Here is a 13492-nt window from a genome sequence, read left to right on the forward strand (position 1 = left end):
AATCATCAGCACAAATTTAATTAAATCCGCCGCGGAGCGAGGTCACGGTCCAAGGGAACCGCTTATCAAGCCCGTTTTGAGAGAAGTTCTAGCTGGAGCCGTCTGGTTCTGGTTCTGGGCGCCGGTTCCACCGACACACCTCTGCCGCGTCGCTGTTTCACGGAAACCAACGTGTGCTGTGGATGTTCTGAGGTTAACGATGGCGTCCGTCAGCAGACAACAGCTTATCAGCCGGTGGCTTCTTCATCAGGCTAACGGCGGCTTGGCTAACATTCAGCGTCATGCTACGGGTGAGCACCTTAAACGATGCGCCCACTACAACTGAAGGATGAAGCGTTTTAATTATTTGCTGCTGGCCCCTGCGGGTGCAGTGGCTAATCGCTCAGCTCCTCGTTAGCATTCATATTTGTAGCACGCTAACATTGTGGCGGGCCTATTAGGTCGTATTAGAATGCGCTGCTGACGTGCTGCCGGAGGACGCAGCGACTGCGACCACCGGACAGCTAGCGCTCGGGCTGATTAGCATCACACGGGTGACATCATCTAATGTGACGTCATGGACACGGGCCAGCTGTTCCTGTAGGGAGCCAAGTCTCCATGGCCATAGTCACAGGAAGTCGGAAATACGGCCAAATCACAGAGCTAGCATCCGAAGAGTAGCAGCTAGGAGCTAAAGCCCAAAGCAATAGGCTTGAATATATCATCAAACATTTGTCACTTCCTTTTTCAACCTGAGATCTAAAAAGAGCGAACAGCTCTGGTGTAGCATTACCGGCTTGATCTCTGGAGTTGTACGCAACCGGGAGAGACTCCGGGCGCCGTACAGTTGTTTAAGGAAGCAGCGGGAAGACGAGGACGCTATCGCAGCTGTCAACGAGGCAGATTCTGCCACGGGGGGAACACAAACGCGGGGAGCCGCGGTACCCTTCGCTGAATAATGCAGGAGCCCAAAACACCAGCGATTCACAGCGAGAAACTTTCCTGCTCGGATTTCTGGGAAAAAAACAAAACAAAAGACGGCAACACCTCCACCGGCGCAGCGACAGAGACGTCTTTAAATTTAGACGTGTGATGAACGCTAATTAACAACCTCGCAGCCTGGGAGGACGCTCGCCTCCCGCGCCTTCGCGCCGCTCTGTTGGTGCGGCGGCGGCGGCGGCGGCCGGAGGTGGAGGGTTGAAAGACGACAGAGATTTCTCGGAGGTAATTTGTTTTATTTGGCAAACTGTCGGAGCGTTGACGCTACCATCGGGTCACGTTAGCTGGGCGGTTCATCAGCGCTAATCCGGCGTGATGAGCTTTTATGTATTAACGTCTGAGAGGCGACGCGTCTGTAACTGTATCTGACCGCGGCGATACTTGCTAGGTTAGCGGCGCCGCGCTCTGAGCCGGTCCGGACCATTTCCCTTCACACGTCACACCGAAATCCCGCAGCTTGTCCGCCCGACCAACGGTGTCGGAGCGTGTTGGGACAGGACGGATGGACCACAGATGACCTCATCCTTTGGGCTTTTGTGGTTTAGTGACTCCGACACTGAGAATGTTAGCATCCCTCCATTAGCGTTCAAGAACAGCATTGGCCCCAAAGGAAGCGAGGTGGCCCCCTAGTGGTGCTCTAGAGGAACCGAACAGGCTCTTTAGGACTTCCCGCAGGCCTGAGATGTCATCCTGGAAGTGTTGAGTTGTGTTTGCGTGTTAGCGCCCGTGTTAGCGCCCTGGCTATCGTTACCACCTCTCTTCCTGAGGTCTCCGCCGTGACTTTTCCCTGTGTTTAGGGGGTTTGGGGAGATTTTCCCAACATGACAACGCTGGAATGAGACGTCTGGGCACCAATAAAACGTCAAGGTCGGAATGAAAGATCAAGGAAAGATGCTAAAGGCTCTCAGCCAGGCCCTTTTCCCAGTGTATTGAGGTTAAACTCAACCGCTCACGGAGCTCCAACATCGCCCGTCGAGTCTCGGAGGGGGAATTTTCACCCCGCAGTGAATTCCTCGCCTCGCACTCTCCCTGCCTGAGATTCGCCATTTGTCTATTTCATACTTTATCTCTTTAATTTCATACAAGGCATCCAACAAAACGGCTGATTAAAATCCCGTGACGCTCAAGTCACTCAAGCTCTATTAATATGATGGAGTGTCTGGCTTTAATTGCATCCAATAGACGTGTGAAATAAGCGGCGGCCGTTAAAGTTTCATGTGTAATTGAATGTTCTACAAGGCCAAATGTGTTTACCGCAATAACGGAGGCCGCTCGCCGTCCGCGCGGAGACGGCAGCGGGAGCGAATCCACGGGGGTTTGGGAATGATTAACATTCTCAGAGCCTCCGAACCGTCGGCGGCAGCCTCGTATCTGCGGCACGCCGGTAAATCTGTGGCGTGTTTGTGTTTACCTGAGAGGAACGGCGGGGGGTGACGGGGGCGGGGTGTGACGGGGGCGGGGGGGCGCCGCCTCGCGCTCCGCTGCTCCGCAGGCGTCTCACCGTCTCCAGAATTTACCGACGCATCTGGACGGATGATATGCTAACCAACGCCAGGGGGAGCGTCTTTTGGCTCACGTTCCTCTGTAGGGCGGCAGAGCCCTGCAGCTAATGTATGCTAGCTACAGGAAGTAGCGTCTCGTTTGGAAGCTAAATTAGCTTTGACATAAAGTGTCAGGCTCCACTTGATTTACGCTCTTTATGTGTAGCCACAATAAGCCGCACAGCCCTGGCTCTCCCGTACGAACCTGGATGTATTTTTACCGCCGTGGCTCGGCGCTGCCTCCCACGGCCTCGCTGGCACCGCTCGGACCCGCTCGATAATCGATGCGCGCGGCCTGCCAAAGCCAACTCACCCGTGATGCTGTTTACAGCGCCTGGAGAGCAGCCAAAGCTTGATCAACACAAACAGAAGCGCTAGCAGATGCGTCCGCTCACCTGCAGGGTCCGGGGGCTCCAAACTCAGGGGAGGGCAGGTTTCCTACCACCCCCCCCCCCCACTGCCCCCCACTGCCCCCCCCCCACTGCCCCCCCTGGACTCCTCCCAGGAGGTTCAGGTTCAGCTCGAGCTAGCAGCGTGGCTACGGCGGTGCGTCGCTTTCATTGAACACGAAAGTGTCGAGATGAGTCAACTGGGGGGGGCGGAGCATGAAAAGACGGGCGGCAGGAACGGAAGAAGGGACCGTTAAACGGGGGGAAGAGTGATTCAATAACAGAAATATTCCAGAGGCTTCAGCTCCGGCGTCGCATCGACCACAATCTACCGCTATTATTTAGCCTCTTCAAGATTAAAGCCGCCGACATCAGATCTCCTCCAACGTGAGTAATATCGCAGCCGTTGACCTTCCCATCGCTCACGCAGACGCGGCCGGCGCCGTGATCGATCCCTCCGATGGCCCTGCCGCTAATCTTCCCGGGGAGCCGGCGGTATTTCACTCCTCGCTCCGCTGCAATTACCCTCAAAATAAACACATTTTGGACAGCGGCTGACCTCGGAGCGGCGAAGACGGGTGGGCGGGTTTGTTTGCACGCTTACACAAACCAGCGCGTCCGAGGTCGTTCATCAAGTCCTCTGGATTAGAACTCCCCCCTCTGATGTGCAGCGTCGGAATAAAGGCTTTTGTTTATAGCGATCGTCCCACACGCTCGCCGTTTTACAGCAGCTAGCGCTTCAGGCAGCCCTGGACTGTGGTGGGTTTTAGCGCGCGTGCTAACAGCTGCAGCGCCGCTCAGGGCAGAAGCGGCGGAGCGTGACGGCGGCGTCCATTAAAAGACTCCAGCGAGACCAAACAGCCTCAGATCCGTTAAAAGCTGCTACGCCGCTACAGCTAGCTACAGGAACCGCTCGGATTTGTGCGCCATTCATTAGCTGCCTCCCGCTAACCGGGACCCTCGCGAGCGCCTCTGCATCCGGGAGGTTTCAAATGACCCCGTTTCCCAAAGTTTTGCACGCTCGCGCGTGACGCAGGGAGCCCGAATTCCCCCAAGTGCGGCTGCCGGAGCGCGAGTTCATCCCGAACTTCAGACCCACTTTATCGTCCTTGTTCTCCGGCTGCACGTCAGGGACGGAGCCGCGCCCAAGCGATTATTGCAGGACGGGCGCCGGCCCGTTCGGATGCGCCGCCGCGGCCTGTTGGCGGGAAGCTAAAGAGACAGCGACAAGCACTTAGCTGGTCCCAGAGCAGCCAGTCCCATTTCCTTCCCCTTATCTGAAACGACAAGAGGGGTTTTCAGCCCCCCCCCCCCCCACCTCAGGCTCACGCCGCATTATCTCCCAGCGTACCGGCAACGGCAGATATCCGGTGTCCCCGATTCCCTTCTTAAACAACAAGGAAGGCATTCCTGGAACAGCCGTGTCCCACGGATGCTGCTGGGAGTCGGACCACAGCCCCCCCCCCTCCGATTCCTCGGCTCCTGATTGCGGAACAGAACCGGGGCCCCAGAACGGCGGCCTGACGGGAGATTGACGGCCCGCACTGGCGTTTACACTTTACGATACTTTTCAAGTGGGCGATAAACATTCCGCCATCTGTTCCCGCTCCTCTTCAGCCGACACATCTGACGTCCGGGCCGACGCGCTTTTAAGTGCAGACGCACGAGATGACGGGCAAACATTAATTAGTTCTCCATCGGCCCGTTTTAGTCGACTCCCGCTGAGGACCAAAACAACCTGGAACGGCTGGATGGATACGCGGCGTTCCTAAGCCGGTTCTCCGTGAAGACGCAGCTGTTCGGACGAGTCCGACCGGCTCGCGCCAGCAGCTGAACTCCTCTTTCTTCATCTAAAGAACCCAGATCCACTTTGGCGCCTGCGGATGCAAAACAACATTCCGAGTCTGGAGACAAAGACCCGCCCCCTGTTTCTGAGGGTCCTCGCCGTCTCCAGGAAGTTCCCAGATCTTTGAGCTGCCTCTACATCTCCACTCGGAGTCTCCGGAGCTTCCTGCCATTAACCGGGCCTCTGGTCCGGGGAGAGGCTCCGTCTGCCGCCCTCGTCGTCCTCCGCTCCGACACCGAGCCGTCAGCTCCCGGAGAAAATGGCACCGGCTAAAAATAGCCTGCTGCTTGTTAGCATGTACAACAGAGCGCACCTACACCGAAGCGGTTCCGGCTCGGCGGCAGGTGTGAGTTCGGAATCCAGCGTTTCGCAGGCTGATACCTGCCGTCACGCCGCCACTGTACGTTCAGGACGCGCTGCCAGGCGGCGAGCGCACGCGGAACTGGCTCAGGACCGGGGGAGCCAGGACTTTAGTTCACCACTGCCAGACCCCAGAAGAAGCGGCCATTTTAACCACAAGCGTCCACCGTCTAACGGTCGATCAGGTGGTCGGCGTCTCCGGGCCCCCGCGAGATCTCATCTCGCCACTCGTACGTGTGATATTGGGTTGGTGCTGCTGAGGCCTCAAAGTGTAAGAACATCATGTGTCAGAACTCATGTGGGAGGGAAGCTATTTATACGCCGGTGTGAAAACGGCGCGCAGGAACGGACGGCGTGCCAGCGGCTGATGTCACCGTCTTCAACGGGTTCATTAGAGTCTTTTCCAGCAAACTTTAATAAGTCGGATATTTGTCTTCGTTGCTTCGGTCGCGCCGCCGATCGAGTTCCGGCAGAACGTGAAGTGAAGCAGAAGGAAGGAAGAGAAATTAGCAGACTGCTAGCATTGGTCACGAGACCCTTCCTGTTCCTCCGTTTTGGCTCCCGACCTTTGGAGCAGAGTTCCTGAGGAGGAACCATCAGAGCAGAAGAATCTGGCATTTCTAATCTAGTCAATAGCTCGATAATTAACGCTAGAGCTAACCACTTAGCTTAGCCTTGCGAAGGCTGCGGGACAGAGCCGTCGCAGATCATCACGGCTGAAAAATATACAGCTGCGGGCAACTCAACGTCTCCGGCAATTACAATAATAAGAACTAAACTAAAAATATGCTAGGCTAATCTTCGGTGCCCGAGCCACAGCTTCGTCCCTGGCGAGCAGCCCGCCGCGGAGACGCTTGAATAATAATGACGAATTATGTGGCTGAAATCACGAAAAGTGATAAAAAAAAAAAAACAGTTGCCAGAAACAAGGTGAGGCAACTGGAGCTAGCCTGAGGTGCTAACAGCGCTAGTAGGAGGATGAAAAACACAACAGATCTGAACAAAAGCCGCCGTGTTAGCAGGTACCTGACGCGCGGCTAACGCGCCACATCTCGGCTGGACAATAAATATTCCGTTCCTGACTCCGGGTTACGGTTCCGTCGGTGCAGGAGGGTTTCATAACAACCCCCTCTCACGGGTATCACCCCCCCCTTACCCCACGGAACATCCAGCATCCAGAAAAAACCTGACCACACATCAGACGAGCGCCAAAAAAAACCCCGTTTAATGAGCTTCTTTCCCTCCACAGCCATCAAAATGGAATTAGGACAAGGCTGGAAGAACGAGGGGAAAAGTTTTGCGGTGAAGTTTAGGAGAAGGAGTCGAGGAGCAGGACTCTGGAGCGCCGCTCCTCCTCATCAGCACCACAAAGTTATGCTAGTCGGCGCTCTCGTTATTTGGGCTAATCCCTCATCGCGGTGTTCCATCAGGTTTGGCATTTGGACGCGCGCATTAATTAGCCGCCTGTTAATAACAGAGGCCGCGGAATGTTGGGCTCTCCAGGAGTCGCCGGTGACTCCTGTTCGGGCTCCTGGTCCCCTCCCCCTCGCCGTTCCTGCCGTCCATCCATCCTCGTCCTGTCGTTCTCGCCCGGACGCCATCTTCGTGTTCTCCGTGTCCTCTGACATGAAGGAGGGGGTCCAACAGATCCGTCATCCACCCCCCCCTCACCTTCACGTCCTCCCCCCTGTCACACATCAGGCAGCTGTCAGACGTGAAGGCATCAACGCGACATCTCCAGGCAGGTTCAGGTCCCGTCCCTGCCCCCCCCCCCCCCCCCCCCCCACCTCCCGAGCAGCGGCGCCTGAAGCCGCATCTCTGGGTCGGTTCTGGAGGGCTCCTGGGTCGTCGTTAGCTTTAAAGACCTTTCATGTCCTCCAACAACAAGAGGCTTTTCTGTGCAGGACAGCATATAAACAGCAACATCCGCTAGCATATTAGCATAAGAGCGGCTAGCGTATTAGCATAAGAGCGGCTAGCGTATTAGCATGAGGTCGTTGATGCTAATGAAGAGAAGATTTCACTGAATCCAGCGAAGGGGAACCAGGCGGCTCCAAAAGAGGGAGCCAAGATCTAGTTTGTGGTTCAAAATAGCACCGATGCTAACAAGCTAAGGTTAAAGGTGCGGAATTGTTGGCTTTCGTCAGCAGTTGGAGCTTGATTTTCCCATTTTTCATCTCCGATTGAAGGCAGAATCCCTCTTCCGACCCCCTCCTGATATCGCCCTTTCCTCCCAGTTCATTCCCTCCTCTTTCTTCCATCCTTAGTGGGAATACGGGTGGAAGCTTTAGCCGCTCTCTCTCCACCGAGCTCCTCTTTTCTCTGGCTGGTTAATTAAAGCCGCTCCTCCTGACTCTATTAGTGCAATTCCTCGGAGAATCATCAAACACCCTTGTCCAGTAAGTAAAACTGAAACCAAAAGGGGAAAATGGAGAGAAGCTAGCGTAGCGACGGGGCGCCTCAAGAGTGATTCAGCCATTGTTACTCATCCCCTCCTTTTTTGGAAGAGGACTCATGTCAGGAGTATTTTAAGTGCTCTCCAATTCCGTTGTTCTCCTTTAATCCTGTTAGATAACTCTTCCTCCACCCCTCCTTGATCGCCTTTTCTTTCCATTCCTCCTTCCCTCCTCCGCTCCCCCACTGCCCACTCAGCAAACACAGACTCTCCGGCTCTCGGCTACAATGTGGTTGAAGCGGGCAGAAACAGGGAAAACAGGGAAAACAGGGAAAACAGGGAAAACAGGGAGACGGCAGAGATGCGCCGGCCGGAAACCCACGAGGAAAACGTTAATTCTGGGAATTCTGTTGCGCGTTAGCCTAACAAAGACAGCCACCGTGACCTCTTCCTCACCTACAGACTAACGAGGTCCGCATCACCGGAACCATGTCCCGTTCACCGGGAACGCTTTTCCGAAACGGGTGGAATTCGCAGCGAGCTCGGCGGCGCGAGGCCCCGCAGCTCATTTGCCAAGATGAGGTAACTTCTTGGAGCAGGTGAGGCGGGGCGGCCACACTCCTGGAAAAGCAGAGGAATGTTGAGATTATCCTGATCGATGGCGCCGACCAGTGGCGAAAGCGAGAACTGCAGTCACGAGAAGACCGGGAAAAAGTTATGAAAATGATATTCACAGTTGAGACACGAGCACATGCTTCCTTTTTATACTCCTGGAGTCGACACAAACCGGAAGTGGGCGTGGCCTGCGCCGTCCCAAACTCCCCCGTCTTCTTCCTCTGAAGCGCTAAAGTGGTCCAGGCGCTAACAGGCTGCCAGGAAAGACTCATGCAGCAGAAAGTGGATTTATGGGAGGAAAAGGCAAAATCTATTTACTTCATTCTTTGTCCCGTCCTCATGAGGACAGAGCTGGGGGGGGTCCTGGGGGAGACCCGGCGGTACCGAGGCCTACCGAGTCATCTATCAGAACAATAGAAATGGAGGATCTGTCATCGAGGCCTCGGCCATGATGGAATTACCTGGCTGTGATTAATGAGCGCGCCATCGGACGGGACTTTCAATGACGCTCAATATAGCTAATCAAATAACCGGGCCGGAAAAGCGGAAAATCACCGCAGCCGGGGCGTTAGCCGTCCCACGGCTAGCTGAGCGCGAGCGCCGTCACCTTCTGGAAGCGAGAGGAGTCGGGTTTCCTGTCGGAGTTGCTCTCCTTTCATCTAATTCCACCACTTTACACTTAATGCCTTTTCCGTCTCCGTCTTCCCGTTTCATATTCGCTTTAATTGCCCCCCCCCCTTCCCCCGCCGCCGCCACCCCCCTCCCACTCTCCTCCTGTCAATCCCGCCGCTCTTTTGGTGCCGACAGCGCGTTTATCGTGTTGTCGTGATGAAATACTCCAGCAGTTAGCGCCACGCGCGGCATGCAGATTAGGGGCCTTCGGGGGGAAGCTTCAGCGTGACAGACAGCGCTGCTGATAGCACGCCGCTCGCCACAAACGCATCCAATCAGAGCCGCGGCGCGCCCCCTCGCCACCCTGGCGGACGGAGTCGGAGCGAACACGGGTTCAGGAAGTTGCTAACCTGAACCCACATCTGCTCCACATCTGGGCCCTTTTCTGGAGGATCACCTTGTCACAGACAAAGCCGTAGCTCGAGATGCTAACAACACAGATGCTAATCATAACGGTGTAAGTGAGCTAGCATCCCGTCAGATATCACAAACATGCAAATGTAGCCGCAGAGTCAAACCTCTCCCACCCACCAGCCTCTTTTCTTGGGTCCGGATGACGCCGGTTCAGAGCAGGCGGGCGATGCGGCGCCGTTTCTATCTCCGTCTGACAGTGACGTCGCGCCACCGAGCCGCTCGTCGTCAGCGGGGTTCATTTTTAGCGCTGCGGCGCCGAGCGGCAGGGCTGACGAGCCGAGCGCCGAGGTTTTTGACACAATGGTGTCAAACCCGGGACGGGAACAGAACCGCACCTGCCGGCAAGGCGCGCGCACAGATGCTAGCGGACGCGTCAAAGCCACATCAGCAGCTCGCGCTAGCGTTAGCGCTCCTCGCGACTCATTTGTTCCGGGATAAAAGGCTCCTGTGAGCTGCCGGAACACGCAGAGCGACTGTTTAAGTCTGAGTCAAACCCAGAAACTTTTCTCTACATTAGCGTCTCTCTTTCGCCGCTTTTTGCTGTCTCAGATTGTTCTGATCAACATAAATAATAGAGGCGTTTTCATGAAACATTCATCTGAGCCCGTTTTAGTTTCGACAGGGAAGCGGAATAATCCACAACCTCCCAGCTCGCTTCCGACATTTCGCAGCGCTTTTACCGTTTCATCGAGCCGAATCGAGCGCCGCTGACAGAGAACAGCTAGCATGAATCCGTGCGCTGGCGGCCGAGTCCACGTGTCCTCACGCGGTCCCAAACGGGTCTCTTTTGTTTCCGCGTCCGATGATTAACAGCAATTTTTTAAATTGCAGGTTCTCTCTGGCGATACGGGAGCCTGAATTCGCCTTTGATCACAGGGAATATTCGCTAATGGAGCGGCAATTATCTGACTCACGTTAGCGTTCGCTCCTTCAGGACGGCAGAGAAAAGAACCAATGAAGCACCTGAACACCGAGTTTTTTAAAACGATCCCGATAATCCGTCAAATCTCGGGGATTTGATCAGTTCGGCTGCTCCGACTGGAGCTGGTGTCTCTGCGGACTTCCTGTTCAGGGGAAGCTGGTGAACGGGAGATTGATGTCGGGAATGTTGGAAACCGTAAAGTCCAGAACGCTCGCCGGAGCTCCGCCCTTAAAGCTGTGAGCTAATCGTGCTAAAGGGTCGCGCTGGGGTCAAATGAGTCCGTTGCCTCTCAAACACCGAACCCTAACACACACACGCACACACGCTACGGATGCCGTCCAGCAGCACTTAGCATCATTAGGCTAATTATTCAGGCTAATGAATCAGCGCGCTGGAGGAGCGGCGAGGCCCCGATCCTGAAAAAGAAGCTTTGATGTTCCGAGTAAACAAGCAGGTTTCTTGATCTCCGGTGGTGAAAGAAGCGTTTGAATATCGCAGGAAGACGAGAAAGGTGGCGCGAAATGACGGCGTCGGCGTCCGTGAGCTGCTTCTGCTTTTGACAGGATCAACTCGAGTCCTGCGTGGACACACACACACACACACACACACACACACACACACACGCACACACACACGCACACACACACGCACACACACACGCACCTCACTCGACCCCTTTATAGTTCTCAGCGTGAGTCGCTTTATTTTGAAAGGGACAGGACAGGAAGTTGTTTTCCACCAAGACCTCGTCATGCTAACGTCGTGGCAGATGGTTGCCATGGCGCCGTCAGCCCTTCCTGTTAAAGATCAAAGAGGAACTTTGTCTTTTGGACCAAAGGAGCTGCTTCCCCACTTGAAAGAAAGTATCCGTCTTTGTGCTTTATGTGTGACCTTTGACCCCCGTCTGACGTCTGTGACAGTTTTAGCAGCTGTTGTCTTCAGATCAAAAATGTTCTTTGTTTTCCTGACTTTATACCGAAGATAAAAGGTTCAAATGTGAGTCCAATTTCTTTTTTTTCTTTCCTTCCTTTCTTTCTTCCTTCCTTCCTCCCTTCCTCCTTCCTTCCCTCCCTCCTTCCCTCCTTCCTTCCTTCCTTCCTTCCAGGGAGATTCTGAGGAGTTCTCTTCTTTCATCGCTCTGGTCCGAGACAGCGACCACCAGCCATTATTCCAGACAGGTAAGCTCCGCCCCCTCAGAGCAAACATCAGCGATCCCACCTGCACAGGTCAAAGGTCAAACTGGCAGCACGTCTTCCTGACGTTTATCACCAGCGGCTCCTCACAGACACGCGCCGAGTGACGTAAACGGCAGGTACGAGCCCATCCGCGTGCTCGTGTCGCCCTCTGGTGGCCAGAAATGTCAACTACAGCTGCTTTTTCTTTACACCCGCCAAAACCAAAAGAGACTCAATAAATGATAAATGCCCCACCTGAACCTGAACCTGAACCTGAACCTAAACCTGAACCTGAACCGGTTTAAAGAGCTGCTGCCACTTCGGTCAGAGATGTTCAATAAGAGTTTTGGAGGATATAAAAGCATTAAAGTTGGATGATTAAATCCAACAACGTCTTTATTTGATGAGCTGGGAGAGGAAACGGGCTGAAGCGCTCATTAATTCCTCATGTCCTCATTAATATTGAGAAACTCTTTCTTTGCTCAACTCTGTGTGTTTTGGAGTCGGGGCCATTTTATTCGGGATCAGGCAGAAGTGCAGCTGCTCCCCTCCGACGTTCCTCGGAAGGTCTGACCGCGAAAGCTTTCCAGCCAGGGGTCGGATCACCGACAGGTCAAGTCAGTGCGGTTGTGCTACCTCTCTGTCGCCAGCAGGGGCGGTAATGAGTTCATAAACGAAGTCTGGAAGTCCAGCAGATCCCGGAATCATCGTTAAAAACGACCACAGACGGACGGAAAATGAGCTTAAGATGCAACGATGAAACAATTAGCCGGGATGAACGTGGCGCTTCCGTGTTTCCGAGTCAAACAGGATACGACGCCAGCAGCTTCCTGCCGGCTGTGATGTCATTCGTGTGTGCGTGTGTGTGTGTGTGTGTGTGTGCGTGTGTGTGTGTGCCCGAGCGTGTGATGTGTTCCAGCCCTGCCTGGATGATTTATTACACCGCTGGAAGGGTTTGGCGAGGTCACATGAGCAACATGGCAGTCGGGCCCAGCTCGCCGCTCGCAGTTGTCGTTAGCTTAGCACGACAGGATGTTGTCCAACATAAACACACATCCAGGCGTAAAAGAGCTTCATCGGCGGAAGGGGGGGGGACTCAATTTAAGTTAGCGTTAGCATTAGCAGGGTTAACGTGAAGTCTCACCGAGTTTTCGGGTTTTAGTGGAACTTTTTTCGGGTTTTTGATCACATTTGCGAGGAAAACGCCGCGTCACAGTTTGACGTTAGCCTGAGCGTTAGCCGCCTGTTCTCTGCCAACGACAGGAAGCAGCCGCCAGGAGCCTCTGCAGGTGGGATTGTTGATGCTGTTTCTCCAAATACAACAAAATGAATCTCATGTATTCCTCCTTCCGTCCCAGGTGGGGGGGTCAAAGGGGGCATTAAATCTGGGGTCTGTCGGCGAGGTGACAGCAGCATGTCGGCGCCTGCGTGAGCCCCAACCAGCAGCCTCATTTCTGGTGAGTTGGACGACTGATCGAGCACGGAAAGCTAACGAATCCAGCAGCTTCTTCCCAAACATTCTGCTCAGCTTCCATAAACTGCAGCCAGGAATTATGGGTAATATGGCCTCACGTGAACCGAGCGGAGGATGCTAGCAACGCTAACGACGGCGGCCGAGAGGAAACTAACTTCAACGATGATTGGGGAAAAAAACCAAATGAGCAGGATTTTAGGAGAAAGTTGCTGATTCACGACCTAAAAATGAAAGATTTGTGACCGAATTAAAAGACTAATTTTGTTCTTAATGACTTCAGATTTAGCTCCTTATCTTCATCCCTGGAAGCCTCCCTGTGCTTCTACACACTCCTGACAAATTACACATTTTCATTACTTCATCAAAATCTGATGTGAGCAATTCCTGCAGCTACTAGCGACGAGCTAACGCCATTAGCTTTTCATAACACCATCTCCGAAATAAAGCAACAAAAGAACTTGATCAAGGGGAAATAGTAACTATAAACTAGTGGCAGCATGTTCTTCATTAAAAAATAAACCCTCTAATGATGAGAATTAAGTCGGCTTTCTAATTCACAACGATGAGGATGTATAGATATTTAAGATCTATAATGTGATGTGACCACTAGATGGCGATGGCGATCCACATTCAGCTGTGACCGGGGCCGGTTTTTCTTCCATAAATGTGTTAATCAGTGGATTCCTCCTTCCCAACAGTCACTTTAGAGAC

General features: G+C 53.9%; 1 protein-coding gene and 1 long non-coding RNA gene across 51 annotated transcripts in view; one reads left to right on the forward strand and one right to left on the reverse strand.

Moving 5' to 3' along the window:
- LOC130522892 (uncharacterized) overlaps nt 1-13492 on the reverse strand; it is a 130613-nt gene that overhangs the window by 77580 nt on the left and 39541 nt on the right. The gene's annotated exons all lie outside the window — the stretch shown is intronic.
- The window catches only part of LOC130522885 (receptor-type tyrosine-protein phosphatase delta), a 185191-nt gene that overhangs the window by 53686 nt on the left and 118013 nt on the right, over nt 1-13492 (forward strand). For all 50 annotated transcript variants that reach the window (XM_057027696.1, XM_057027713.1, XM_057027703.1 and 47 more), the window contains exons 5-6: nt 11238-11310; nt 12666-12764. The gene's annotated coding sequence lies outside the window, so the exon portion shown is untranslated. The remainder of the gene's footprint in view (nt 1-11237; nt 11311-12665; nt 12765-13492) is intronic.

The sequence above is a fragment of the Takifugu flavidus genome, chromosome 3, assembly GCF_003711565.1.
Source record: "Takifugu flavidus isolate HTHZ2018 chromosome 3, ASM371156v2, whole genome shotgun sequence".
NCBI classification, from domain to species: Eukaryota; Metazoa; Chordata; class Actinopteri; order Tetraodontiformes; family Tetraodontidae; genus Takifugu; species Takifugu flavidus.